The sequence below is a fragment of the Periplaneta americana genome, chromosome 11 (assembly GCF_040183065.1).
Source record: "Periplaneta americana isolate PAMFEO1 chromosome 11, P.americana_PAMFEO1_priV1, whole genome shotgun sequence".
Taxonomy (NCBI): Eukaryota; Metazoa; Arthropoda; class Insecta; order Blattodea; family Blattidae; genus Periplaneta; species Periplaneta americana.
Window position 1 is genome coordinate 99,183,686 of NC_091127.1, and position 13,292 is coordinate 99,196,977.

General features: G+C 36.7%; 1 protein-coding gene across 2 annotated transcripts in view; it reads left to right on the top strand.

Moving 5' to 3' along the window:
• LOC138708622 (dipeptidase 1-like) overlaps nucleotides 1–13,292 on the top strand; it is an 817,747-nt gene that overhangs the window by 316,545 nt on the left and 487,910 nt on the right. The window lies entirely within an intron of this gene.

Sequence of the window (13,292 nt, forward strand, 5' to 3'; positions counted from 1 at the left end):
CAGAATAAGATATGAAACTGTATTGGAAAGAGTGGGTGATGAAAGAATGATGCTCTAACTGTTCAGGAAGAGTAAAAGGAATTGGTTGGGTCACTGGTTGAGAAGAAACTGCTTTCTGAAGGATGCACTGGAAAGAATGGTGAATGAGACAAGTGTCTGAAGAAAATATATGATGATAGACGACATTAAGATATATATGTTATGAGGAGACAGAGAGGAAAGCAGAAAATAGGAAAGACTGGAAAACGCTGGGTTTTGCAGTGAAAAACCTGCCCTTGGGCAAAACACTATGAATGAATAATTGAAATGTTAAGTCTCTTATTTAAATTACTCTAACTTTATGAAGTATTCCATTGAGTCCGTATAATATCAGACCATATGAAAATTTGTTCTATTTGTCGCCCATATAATCCCTCATGATCTATAGATAGCTATTGTATTCTTGTTTTTAGATTTACTCTTAGTTTTGATTAATTTATTGAAAATTATTCTAATCGAAAGAAAATATTTCTCTAAATTCATCTAGTTTAAACGTTTACCATTGAGAAATCAATAAAGACATTTTCAGAAAGAGAACTATGACACATCGGCTTTGAGCTGAGATAAATCAATTATCTTATTGTTGTCGGCATGGCTATATCAGTAATTCAAATTGTCTCCGACAGATGCAGTTAGTGTGACATCAAGTGCTGGTTAGGCATTTGGGTAATTGATTTGCCGGACTCTAATGATGTCAAACTGTCTGCATAGCTACTAGGAGTACGGGGTGGCAGGTGCGTGTACCGCCACACATTAGCCGTGAACCCCTTGAAGTCGGCAAGCCAAGCGTTGCCGGTAAGGGGCTGTTAATTCATCCCCCTTGAGCGCTCTGACTTCTTAGGTAGGAGTGTCCACTTGCCAAGTAGGGATCCTTCAGCTAAGAAGCCTTTCAGGAGTAGTGGCGCATTCACCCTGCAACCCTTTTACATCCACATAAAGAGGAGTAGCAACCTACACAGGAGTAAACTCTCTTCAGATATAGAGAGGGTGCAAAACTCTTCTTTATATATCAGAGCCTTAGAATGCTTTAAAGTCTTGGTTGAAACTGTTAGCCGTATTCTAGCAATGAGTTAAGTGGCATAAGAAAATCGACTTGTTAGCTCTAAATGCACTTCTCAGATTGAGTGGAATTGCCGTGGATAGACATCTGAAGTACGATGTAAAATTTATAGCAGACACACTACTTCTAATATTTTCTTCAGAGTTGCTTTACATAAAATCCACATAATTATGGTAGTCCATTATTATTACGGTATAGGACACACTGTGAAGAGGGTAGGAATTTAATCTTGGTACACCATAACAAGGATGACTTACAACATGAAGCATGTAACAAACATTAAGGGAAATATTTAATAAACTCCTTTGGTCTGCCCATACGTTCCTCCTTTCTAATTGTCAGCCAATAACGAAAGAAGGCGTTACTTACTTAAACTTTCAATGAAGCAGAATGTTTTCACATTTAGTATACTTAATAATAACTCAAAAAGTAGTAGTAGTCACATTCTAATGAGTCAAAAAGCTTGTTGAAGGGTATTGTTTGCAAATTTTTAAGATGTTTGAGTAACCGCAACATAACAAATGCAAGACTTCTTAATTGAGGTTTGTTTTATGCTATTGCAGTATGGGAAAATATGTTTTTGAAGTAGAAAAATTAAACGTTTATGTCTGACCGCTCGCGGCCCGTCTCGTAGCGCGTACATAAACATTATTTATCTTTAAAACACAACAATGCTTTAAAATTAAACATTTATTATTTTGATTGGTTTCATTTATTTAAGGGACAAACTAAAATGTTTAGTCAATTTGTGTCCAGTATTTTCGATTCCATTTTTATAACATAAATTGAGTCAAATGCTGGGTAACTTTCGGTGCTCGACTTCTGACTCATTTCACCGGTATTATCACCTTCATTTCATTTAGACGCTAAATAACCTAAGATGTTGATAAAGCGTCGTAAAATAACCTACTAAGCAACATAAAATGGGTCCCCACTTAAAGTGAAGGAACGATTGTGTCGCCGCCTCTTCGCAGTTAAAGAAATGAAGATGACCCATAAATAAGTCGAAACATGTAAACAAGGTACGTTAAAATTTAACACAAGAAAGTCTTATCATACATATTCCTAAAGAAATGTGTTGATCACGCTAAAAATAACGAAGGACAACCTTTTCATGTGCTAATGTAATAGACGTGAATCTGAGAGAATAATTGAGTTAGGGGAATGATTAACTGATAGGAGTGATGCGTCAGATGACTTGTCAATCAGTAGCGACAATGGTTCAGATTAATGGAGGAAAACTCCGACTCCGCCTCCGGCGCAGCAGTAAGGTTTAGTAACCTCCTTTAGCGGTGTTTTGCCAGTTATTAACCTATAGTAGATATTTCGGCCAAGTAGAAGAAAAAGTATAATATAAATGAACTGGTATAACATGCAAGTCACTTCGTTACTAAAATGGTGTAGCGTATATATCGAGTGCAGTTGAGATAATGTAACATAAATTGGTTTAGCTTAGATTTTTTATGATTAGCGATCGCACTTAATAATTTAATGAATTTAGAAAAATTTAATTATGTTTCTTCGTTGCTACGAATATACCGAGGACGGTGGTGTAATACTCAAGACATCCGTTATGTGTTCCGGGAAGTCCGTAGTTCGATACCAGGGACCAGCCTCTCCTGACTTTGGGTTATCACGGTTTCTAAAATTCCTCCAGGCGAATATTGGGATAGTACCAATTAAAAAGACGACTACCAGCTTCCTTTCCAATCCTACAATCTATCACAAAGCATAATTTCTTAAGCAACTTCTCAACTTCTGCGACAGACAGATCATCAGTACAAAAAATCCACAACGGACTGAGTGTGGTCTCCTATATCGAGAGAAAGAGCATAAGAGGAAGCAGCTACAGAGCAGAATCGACTAAAAAATTCATGAAAACGAATTACATTTAACATGAACAAATTGATATTATAAAATGAAATTTATAATCTGATAATCTACCGGATGAATCAGGAAGAATAATAAATATTTTAGGAGGCGGTAATATGACTCAATTTGAGTAAAAACGTTTATACACACGTGCCCATTTTCATCCGGTGTGGAGATACAATGCATCGCATAACAAGCATTACAAGTGCAAGAAGGGAATGTAAATGAGTGCAGGCAACTTTAAAAATTTCAATGAAGCGATTCACATGGAACGCTGTGCATTTGATAATTTACATAAAATTCTATAAAACATATAAAACATACATGCTTCTCCAGTCATTTACCAGCCACAAGCGGTACTTAGAAGGAGAGGACACGCTCTGTATGTCACCGAATTAAATCATATTTTGTGACATGAAAGTACAAGACACACTGTTTAAAGTCATACCTGAAATGGGTGGCCAATGACCCCTCGTTTTGGAAATATTGGCTATTCTTTATGACATACTTCCGTTAGGTGCCTAATATGGAAGGATTAGATTGTGTAAGGATGTAGCTCATGTGGTTGTATGCTGAGTTGTCATCCAGGCAACCAGAGTTCGAATCCTAATGTCTTCTCATTTTTTAAAGCTTGATATTATTATTATTATTATTATTATTATTATTATTATTATCATTATTATTATTATCATTATTATTATTATCATTATTATTATTATCATTATTATTATTATCATAATTACTATTATTATTATCATAATTACTATTATTATTATCATAATTACTATTATTATTATTATTATTATTATTATTATTATTATTATTATTTTAATTCACTTTTAGTTGTCAGTTTCTATATTCAAAGCCATGTTGAAATATGCGTGGTATGCATCAAAATTGATAAACGAACGAGAAGTGTTTGTTAATGTGAAGGATATCTGTTTCGCAGCAGAAGTGCGGAAAAATTTGTGTGACTGTGGACAACCTTCTTTCATTTGCTGTGCATGATGCAGTATGTTTTCTGTGTTTTTATGACATCATAATGAATCGGGTACAAAATGAAATGGAATAGCTGCTACAGAAATAGAACAGACACCAGTGACACATCTTACCTTCCTACGTGAGCAGTATTTCATTGTTTATCCTTTACAATACAATGTTAGTTAATTAGTAATTTGTTTAAAACATGACGAAGCATTCAATACATTGAGAAATATGATATAGGTATGTAAATAGATAACTGTGATCACAATATTAATCATTATTAAAAGAAAAAAAATATAGAACCAGTTAAAATTCGAACTCAGGTTACCTGGATAACAACTCAGCATCCAACCATATGGGCTGCGCTGTTACAAAGGCTATTGCTTCCCTAATGAGCACCTAACGGAAGTATGTCACAAACAATAGCCAATATTTACAAAACGAGGGGTCATTGGCCACCCATATCAGGTATGACTTTAAACAGTACGTCTTGTACTTTCATCTCACACAATCTTATTCCATTCGGTGATATACAGAGCATGTCCTCTCCTTGTTAGTTATTAGTAGGGGGCGGATGTTGATGAAAAGTCATGTTCTAATTTTTCACATTAGGACGATGCCTATTAATATAGAAATCCTTTCTATGTTAATATCAACGTAAAAAAGTAATCTCTTATATTGAATTTTTTTAAGTTTTTGATGCTTTTGAATTAATAGGTCATTTTTATATTTTTTCTGCATTCTTTGGTCATTTTAATACTTTGAAGAACTTCTAGATCATTTGGAATGCATTTTACTTTCTTCTTTACTGGTAGATCTGTTAATCATTTTCTAACCAAACTGATCAGTAATAATTACCTACTGACTAAGTGAATAACAATGAAGTTTGATTTTTATAGTTTGGGAGAGACTCTAAAATTCTTCCCTCAATCCACTGAAGGCTTCACTTCACACAACGGAAGTAATATAAAATGCTTGACAGCAGCTTAGTTTAAGTGAGGATTTTGACTGCTACTGTTCTTTTGTCGGTACGAGAGTGTCTTTAGAATTTATTTTTGGAAGGGGTGAAACTTTCACCATATGTCCTGTACAGGACGTTGTGTCCTCAACATGGTTCGGAAGGGATGTCTACTGTAGTAGACACAAATATTGCAATATTGCACGCTGCGCCCACAATTTGTTTTGTCATTCACACTCCCTCACCTGGAAGATCTGGTAACAAAAGTGAAGCGCGGAAGGAGGAGGAGACGGAGAATGAAGACATTGACATAGACCATTCCTAATTGAAACACACTGTAAACCCTCTTTAAAATCTATAGTTTTCCCTTAAAACCTTTATTTTTTTGCATGTTCTTATCCTTTATCTTAGCCAAATTCCAGAAAGTTGTCTCCTCTCTCAGAGATTTGCAGGGCAGTCATTGAAACAAGGTGACTAATTTTTCAGAAGTTGTGGTGCGAGTACTGTTAATAATATTTAATGTCATTTTCTTTTAATTTTACGTCATTTTTTCATTGGTTTAACGGCATTTTAATGATCATTTTAAACAGATTTTTAGATCATCAATATCCGCCCCTAGTTATCAGTATTAACGTCGCAGGTAGATGGCTCAAGTTGTTCGTCCAAGTGAGGTGTATTATTATTAACGTGGCACATATATGGCTGAAGTAGTAGTTTGTCCGAGTGCGTAGTCTAGTGCCATCCAATTACATTTCGAAGGTTATTGATATTTCGTTATTTTCATATAAATACGAGAGGATCTCATCCAGAGTCAGTCAGTTGTGAACAATTGATATTCGTGTTTAAGCCCACGCAGGTTCTCCGTGTCAGCTATAGGGTATTGTGGTATTATATTAGCAGACTTTTTTCATTAGTGTGGGGCATATTCAGCGGATAATAACCATTACAAAGCCATAAAAAATTGATGAAAATCAAAAGTCTTTTTGGACGGCGAGTTTCTGAAAGAGTGTCTCACGGCTAATGGGGATATTCTGTGCCAAAATAATAAGGATGTGTTTAAAAATTGAGTTTTTCTGATGTAAATATAGCAAGACGTGTCGAAGAAGATCTTGAAGAAACTTAAACAGGAACAATCGTACGAATTTGTCATTATTATTCAATTTATTTAGATGAGAGCACAAATGTGACAGGCACAGCATAACTAGATATCTTTCTTCGTGGTATCAGAAAAACTGCTAGCTCACGTACGTATAAAAGGAACGACGAAAGGCACTGATAATATTGAAGCCACCAACAAAACGCTCAACGAATCTCGAAGGTGTGGTAACTGATGGGTAAGGGTGGGAAGCGGATTACGGCGATGTGGTTTGTTATAGTGAGAGAGACTAGGTTCCTAAAAGTGTCTTTGACTTAAGAAGCGAAATACAACATTTCGTGCAAGCTAAGGGAAAGTTGATTACGTAATCCAACGATCCGAATTTGGGACAGAAATTTGACTTTGTGACCCACATCTGCGACATTTCATTGTATGCAAATCTAATACGAGGCTACTATCCAAAGATCAAGATCAATAGGTGCATACTCTGTTTGGTTACATGAAAACTTTTGTGGTTAAGCTTAAACATTGGGAGACATAACTCGCAAAAGTGATTAAATCATCTTAAGCCAGGCTTGCAGAATCCGTAAGTAGGGGAAATATGACGTCAGCCTCACTCCACTTCTATTGGGAATGATCGAGTTCCGCGTAGAGTTGTTTACATTCTCTGCCCGTTCAAAGGTCCATCTGTGGCGGTATGTAATTTTCAAAAAGGATTGTAATAAATTCATTGTATTTATAATGCGTTATCTCGTTTCAAGGTTTACAATTATGCTAGATTTCCTGTCGGTAGTTTCCTTGTGATTTCTTTGCACCTAATCTCCTTTAGACTTTTAAAACTTTCCTCCTATCATTACCTACGAAACATAAATTTATAGCATTTAAGTAATTAACCTTGAAAGTCACTGTTAATATCAATTCAGAATCAACACAACGAATGACGTCCTTAATTTATAAATAAATAATCAATATACAGTTCACAATAATGAACTTACCCGAAAGGTTGTGCATTCCATAATAATTATTAATGTGGGCTTTGTTCAAATGTGGTTTAATATTGAAATGACGACTAGAAATAAATTGTATGGGACAAAGTAAGTAAGCAATTCTTTCGTCTTCTTCAACAACAAAATAATCATATTCCCATTTCCTTTGGAAGTAGTATTTCTTCAGGGGTTTAGATTTTGCCATGTTCCAGTTCTTTTTAAACTGCAGTACGCGTATTGTCCATCTATCTGTCTGTCTGTCTGTCCGTCTACGTATTTATTTATTTGTTTATTTATTTAATTAATTAATTTATTTATTTATTTATTTATTTATTTATTTATTTATTTATTTATTTATTTATTTATTTATTTATTCATTTATTTGGCTGGAGTGCGTTACAATGTTGAATGACAGCATTGACATCCGGTCATATAGCTATCATTCACGTATCAATGTAAAATTTATATATCGTCCCATTACTAGTAAACCCAGTTAAGACCAGCAATGTAAGGTTTATAAAAACAGGAATTAAAACTTTATTAATGAACGAAAAACCATAATAAATTCTTCAAATAAAGTAATTGGTTTGTTGCCGGCATGCAACATTTAGGACTTATTTCATTTTAGTAGAATAGAGAGCACGGAAAGACAAGTCGCGGTCTGTACTTAACTTATTTTACACAAAAGTGGACTTAATCGGCTTTACTAGTAATAGGACGATATATTATATGCACACATAGATTTTAAAATTCATTTTACATGTCTTTTAACATTTATTTCCCTCATTAATTTTTCTCTTACTTTCTAAAGGTATGTTCCTAAGGATTTTATTATCTGTTCATTTGTAGTTCTTGATATTGTATTGTATACCTGCCGCCGCGAGAATAAATCTTGATGCAGCCGAGCGTAACTAGAACGCCATGACCGCACTGCTAGAAAAGGTGGGTGGGGTAATAAGGGGTAGTAAGGCAGTCGCTCTGAAGAGCTACAGTTCTGCAGGTCTGATCTATATAATTATGTTATGATGATAAGTGTAATAAAGTATGTAATCAATTGTGGGATTTTTTTAATTACATAAATAACTGTTCTGCCCTGCAAAGCCAGCTTTCTCCAATCTTTCCTATTTTCTGTCTTCCTCTTACAAGGAACCCCTTGAGTGCGAAGTCGCAAGTATAGTCTGTAGTAAGGTTATTTGAAAGTGATGTGTTAACAATATTATGACAGGAAAAATATTGGCTGCTAATGACCTACCATGTGCATCAGGAGGGCAACAGAAAATGACTTTCCGGGAGATGCAGATATCAATCCTCTATGGGATATATGTATTACATTTCAAGAAATGGATATCATCGACATTCAAGAAATGTTCAAAATAAACAACTAAATTGCACCATGAACAACGAATGGAAAATTACGCGCCACAGTGATCACAAAAATTCGCACCATCAAGATCGAAGGCGAACTTTTGCGGGGTTATAAACCGTTCAGGACGTTCAGATAGGTATCCACTCTTAAAGAATGCGAAACAGTCTGTTGTGGAGTTTATCGTGAAGCTAGCTATCTTAAAATGCATAGCTGCACCTGGTGCGATAACATGTTTTATAGGCACGGAAAAAGCTAACATCCAGAAGATGACTTTGTCCAGTGGTTCCAGGTGGTATGAATTGCAATGTTACATACTTTTCAGGAGAGATAGTTTGCTATAAAGAAGTATGATTTTGGTATGCAGACCAGGAATCAAGCAAAAACAAATTATTTTCAACAGCTATTGGCCAAAAGAAGTGCTCATACCATAGCTGTAGTTCTGATAAGCCCATTTTCACACTTTTGCTTGCTGTGACGTAAATATTCCCTACTGCCCTTGCAAGATCACTGACACGAGAATGAATCGTAGGGGGCAGAACACATCCGACTTCTCTGAACACAATAAATAACTTCCCAGTTAATTTACCATCCTGATTAATAGTTGGCATAATTGTGTACGATGCGCCAGAAAATTTATATTTTTTGATCTTGATACAACTCTCTTGGTACCTCTAATTTCCAGGGTTCCTTTCACATTCATTTCCTCTTCATATCCTGTTTGATCGGAGTTGAAAACAAATTCCTTACTGAACAATGGGACAAGTTTGTTTATCTCATCTACAAATTTTAGGGCCGATTCCGCAGTTTCACGATAAACTCTACGACAGACTGTTTCGCATTCGGTTGCATGCCATCACAATCCATCATTTCTCGTCACCACGTTATACCAGTATGATTCTATATGCATTCTTTAAGAGTGGATACCTATCTGAACGTTCTGAACAGCTTATAACTCCCCAGAAGTTCGTCTTCGATCTTAACGGATCTTCGAACCTTCGTGATCACTTTGTCGCGTCACTTTTCATTCGGTGCTCATGGTGCAAGTTAATGGTTTATTTTTAACATTTCTTGAATGTCGATGATGTCAATTTTGTGAAGTGTAATATATATAATGCATACATCCCATAGAGGATTGAGCTCTGCATCTCCCGAACACTCATTTTCTGTTACCCTCCTCATTAGCAGCTAATAGTTTTCCTGTCATAATATTGTTAATATAACACTGTCAAATAAGCCTTACTAGAGACTGGACTTGTGACCTCGCACTCAAAGGCTTCCTTGTTAGTCTTCGCATATGATCCACATATTATGTCGTCTATCATCTGATATCTTATTCTGCCCCAAACTCTTCTCCCGTTCACTATTCCTTTCAGTGCATCCTTCTATAGGCAGTTTCTTCTCAGTCAGTGATCCAACCAAGTCTTTTTCTCTTTCTCATCAGTTTCAACATCATTCTTTCTTCACCCACTCTTTCCAATATAACTTCAGTTCTTATTCTGTCTGTCCACTTGACACGCTCCATTCTTCTCCATATCCACATTTCAAAATGCGTCTATTAATTTCTCTTAATTTCGGCGAAATTTCCATGTTTCTGCCCCATAAAATGTCACACTCCACAGAAAGCACTATGGTAAATTTCCTTCAATAGCGACTCCGTTTGTGTACTCAGAAAATGTCAGGTTCTGTCGAATGATAACCGGTTGTAAGCCCCATTCTGCAGCTCTCTAGTGCTGATGCTTATATTTTGTAAATATTAATTATATTTTTGAGGACGCATTCGCTGGTCTTCGTCGGCACGCTTTGAAGATGTGCGTTGGTTAGAAAGCACAAACTTATGTGAGCAGTTCTCTAGAATAAAGCATATGACATCCAAGACAAGAACTCTGAAAAAGTATCAACACCTTGCGAATACTTTGCGCATAGCGACTTTCAACATTGATGCCAACATCGACAAGCTGGCCGAGGAAAAGCATTGCTAAGTTTCCCATTGCATTGAAGGGAAAAATTGTTCCGGGGCTGGGTATCGAACTCGGGACCTTCGACTGAGCGCGCCAAAGCTGTACCGACTGAGCTACCCAGGAACTGTAACCGACACCGGCTCTCATTCCTCAAGTGGGCTGACAAGACATCAGAACCCAACAATGAGTGCACACAAACTCTGTGTCACTTGAATTGTGGTTTTCTGTTAACGAAGAGTGACATTTATTATGCAAATCTGGCTCTCAGGTAATGCTCCCTGTGAAACAGACTTAAATAATTTCAAGGGAAAAATTATTATGGGGCGGGTATCGAATCCTGAGTGATTTCTTATTAAATTCATTAATCACATTTTAATGTTTAGTAGTTCTTTTTCTACGAGCATTATGAACAGTTCATACCTCACATGATCACAAAGAGCTACACATACTATTCCTTTGTAGCCCTATAGGTCTTGAAAGCAGGGATCACCGACGACAAGAATGCGAACGAAACAATTCGATAAGGAAGGGCGGGCGACAGGAAAGGTCACGAGATAACTTGAATAATATTCAAGAGTACAGTCGGAAGAGAAACGACATCGATCAGTTTTACATTGTGATAGTTACATTAACATTTTAGTTTCAGTTCCACTGCATGTGAGTACGTGCCTTGTTCCAAGCGCGTTTATTTTATTATGTAGTGATAGAGCGTTCCCCTCGTAGATTATCATTATTTTATTCGTAAACATAATGTTGCGCTTTTAATTCGCTTCGAATGTTTCTCTTGTTACGCTCTTCATTTCCACAGGCGATGTCGCCATCTGTTCATCTTCTTGCAAGAGGCAATAATTCCATCGCCCCGCACCTCTCGCTCCTTCGTCGTGCCTACATACACACGTCAAAACAGACAGTAACGCCACTACCGTTTTTCGGTAATCGTTCCTTGCGCGAGCTATAGGTACGGTAGTCAGTGCTAGGTAGTCATTTGTAAGGCTTGTTATGCTTAACATTCAAACAGATGTATGCATTGGACTTGCGTTTTATGAGCAACTATACAGGGTGTCTCAAAAAGGTTGACGCAAACTTACACGGTTGGAAGTACACGACAGTAATAGAAGAAAAATAATCCCAGTAAACATGGATTCGCAAACAAGCCGTTTGCAAAAGAATTGCGTATGTATGGTTACAAGCCGCCACTGACGCAATTGTTTGTAACATCGTATGGTTTACTCCTTGCTCACTAGAAACGGTCCTATGTTTTATGTTTACAAAACTGAACATTGCCGAGAGGTGGAGTTGTAATCAAACCATACACGCATAACGAACAGGACGGATACAGTACAGAGTCTCAAAAGGTATCAGTCACGTCACTTGTCTGAGGAGTGCCAGTTGTGCTGTACTGTAGTTACAATGGAACCTTACAGTAATGAAGAGTATGGGGATATGAATTTCATGTATGGCAGGGCTAACGGCAATTCAGGGAGACTGAACGCTTGTACCAAGAAACATATCCTGAACGAAGACACCCCGAAAGTCATACATTTACAAGGGTCCATCAGCGCCGCAGAGAAATGGAAGCTTGGCACATGGCACAGTATTATGCGTGAGGTTGAGGATTTGGTGTTGGAAGCAGTACAACTCAGGAACTTCGACGAGAAGAATCGCCACACAAGAGCTTATATTAAACCACAGTATTGTATAGAGAATTTTACATCGCAATTTGCTGTACCCTTACCACCTCCAACAGGTTCAATGTCTCAATGATGTGGACTTTGTTTCAAAAGTGAATATGTAAACTAATTCAAATGAAAAATTAATAGTAAATTCGAAATTTCAAATTCACTTGTACTAACTAGGAGGATGTTCACATGAAGTCAGTGGCGGCTTTTAACCATTCATTCGTAATTTTCTCGCAACTGCTCGTTTGGGTAACAATGTTTACTGGGACATATTTGCTTGTATTATCATGTAATTCCAACCGTGTAAGTTCGCGCCATCCTTTTTGATACATTGTATATACAGAATAGTCCATAACATCACCCCCAAAAAATATTTACTATTCCCCCTCAATCACCACGTACCGGTCATTCTTTCAGTGTTCTGTCCAAGGTAAGGTCTTTCACTACAAACCCAGCTTTGTCCAATCTTTCCTATTTTCTGTCTTACTGTTTGTCTCATATGATCCATATATCTTAATGTCGTCTATCATCTGATATCTTTTTCTGCCTCGAACACTTTTCCCGTTCACCATTCCTTCCAGTGCATCCTTCAGTAAGCAGTTTCTTCTCATTCAGTGACTGAACCAATTCTTTTCTCTTCCTGATCAGTTTCAGCATTATTATTTCATCCCCACTCTTTCCAACATAGCTTCATTTCTTATTCTGTCTGTCCACTTCACACATTCCTTTCTTCTCCATATCCACATTTCACTTCTCTTCAGTTCGTCGTAATGTCCATGTTTCTGCCCCATACAATGCTACACTCCACACAAAGACTTCACTAATCTTTCTTAATTCTTTCGCAGAAGATGCTCCTTTTTCTATTAAAATCTTCCTTGAGGTTGCTACTCTCCTTTAGACTTCCTGGCAGCAGCCCATATTACTGCTTATAGTACATCCCAAGTTGTCCACTTGCTCTACTGCCTCATTTGGAATTCGTAATTTTACCTTCTTTAATTTTCTTCCTATCACCATGGTCTTCGATTTATTTGCATTTATCTTCATCCCATACTGCTCACAGCTGTCATTTATCTCCAATAGCATATCATTTAGTATCATCTTCTCTTCTGCTAATAACGTCATATCATCAGCAAATCTTACGCACTTTATTATTCTTTCTTCAACTATCACTCCTCCCATGTTCTGAAAACAGTTCTTCACTAAATCCTCCATTGAACCAGTTAGATGGTAAAGGGCATCAAAAGTATCAATGTTGTCTAATTTTGATAAGAGATAAACAACATATTTTTCAACT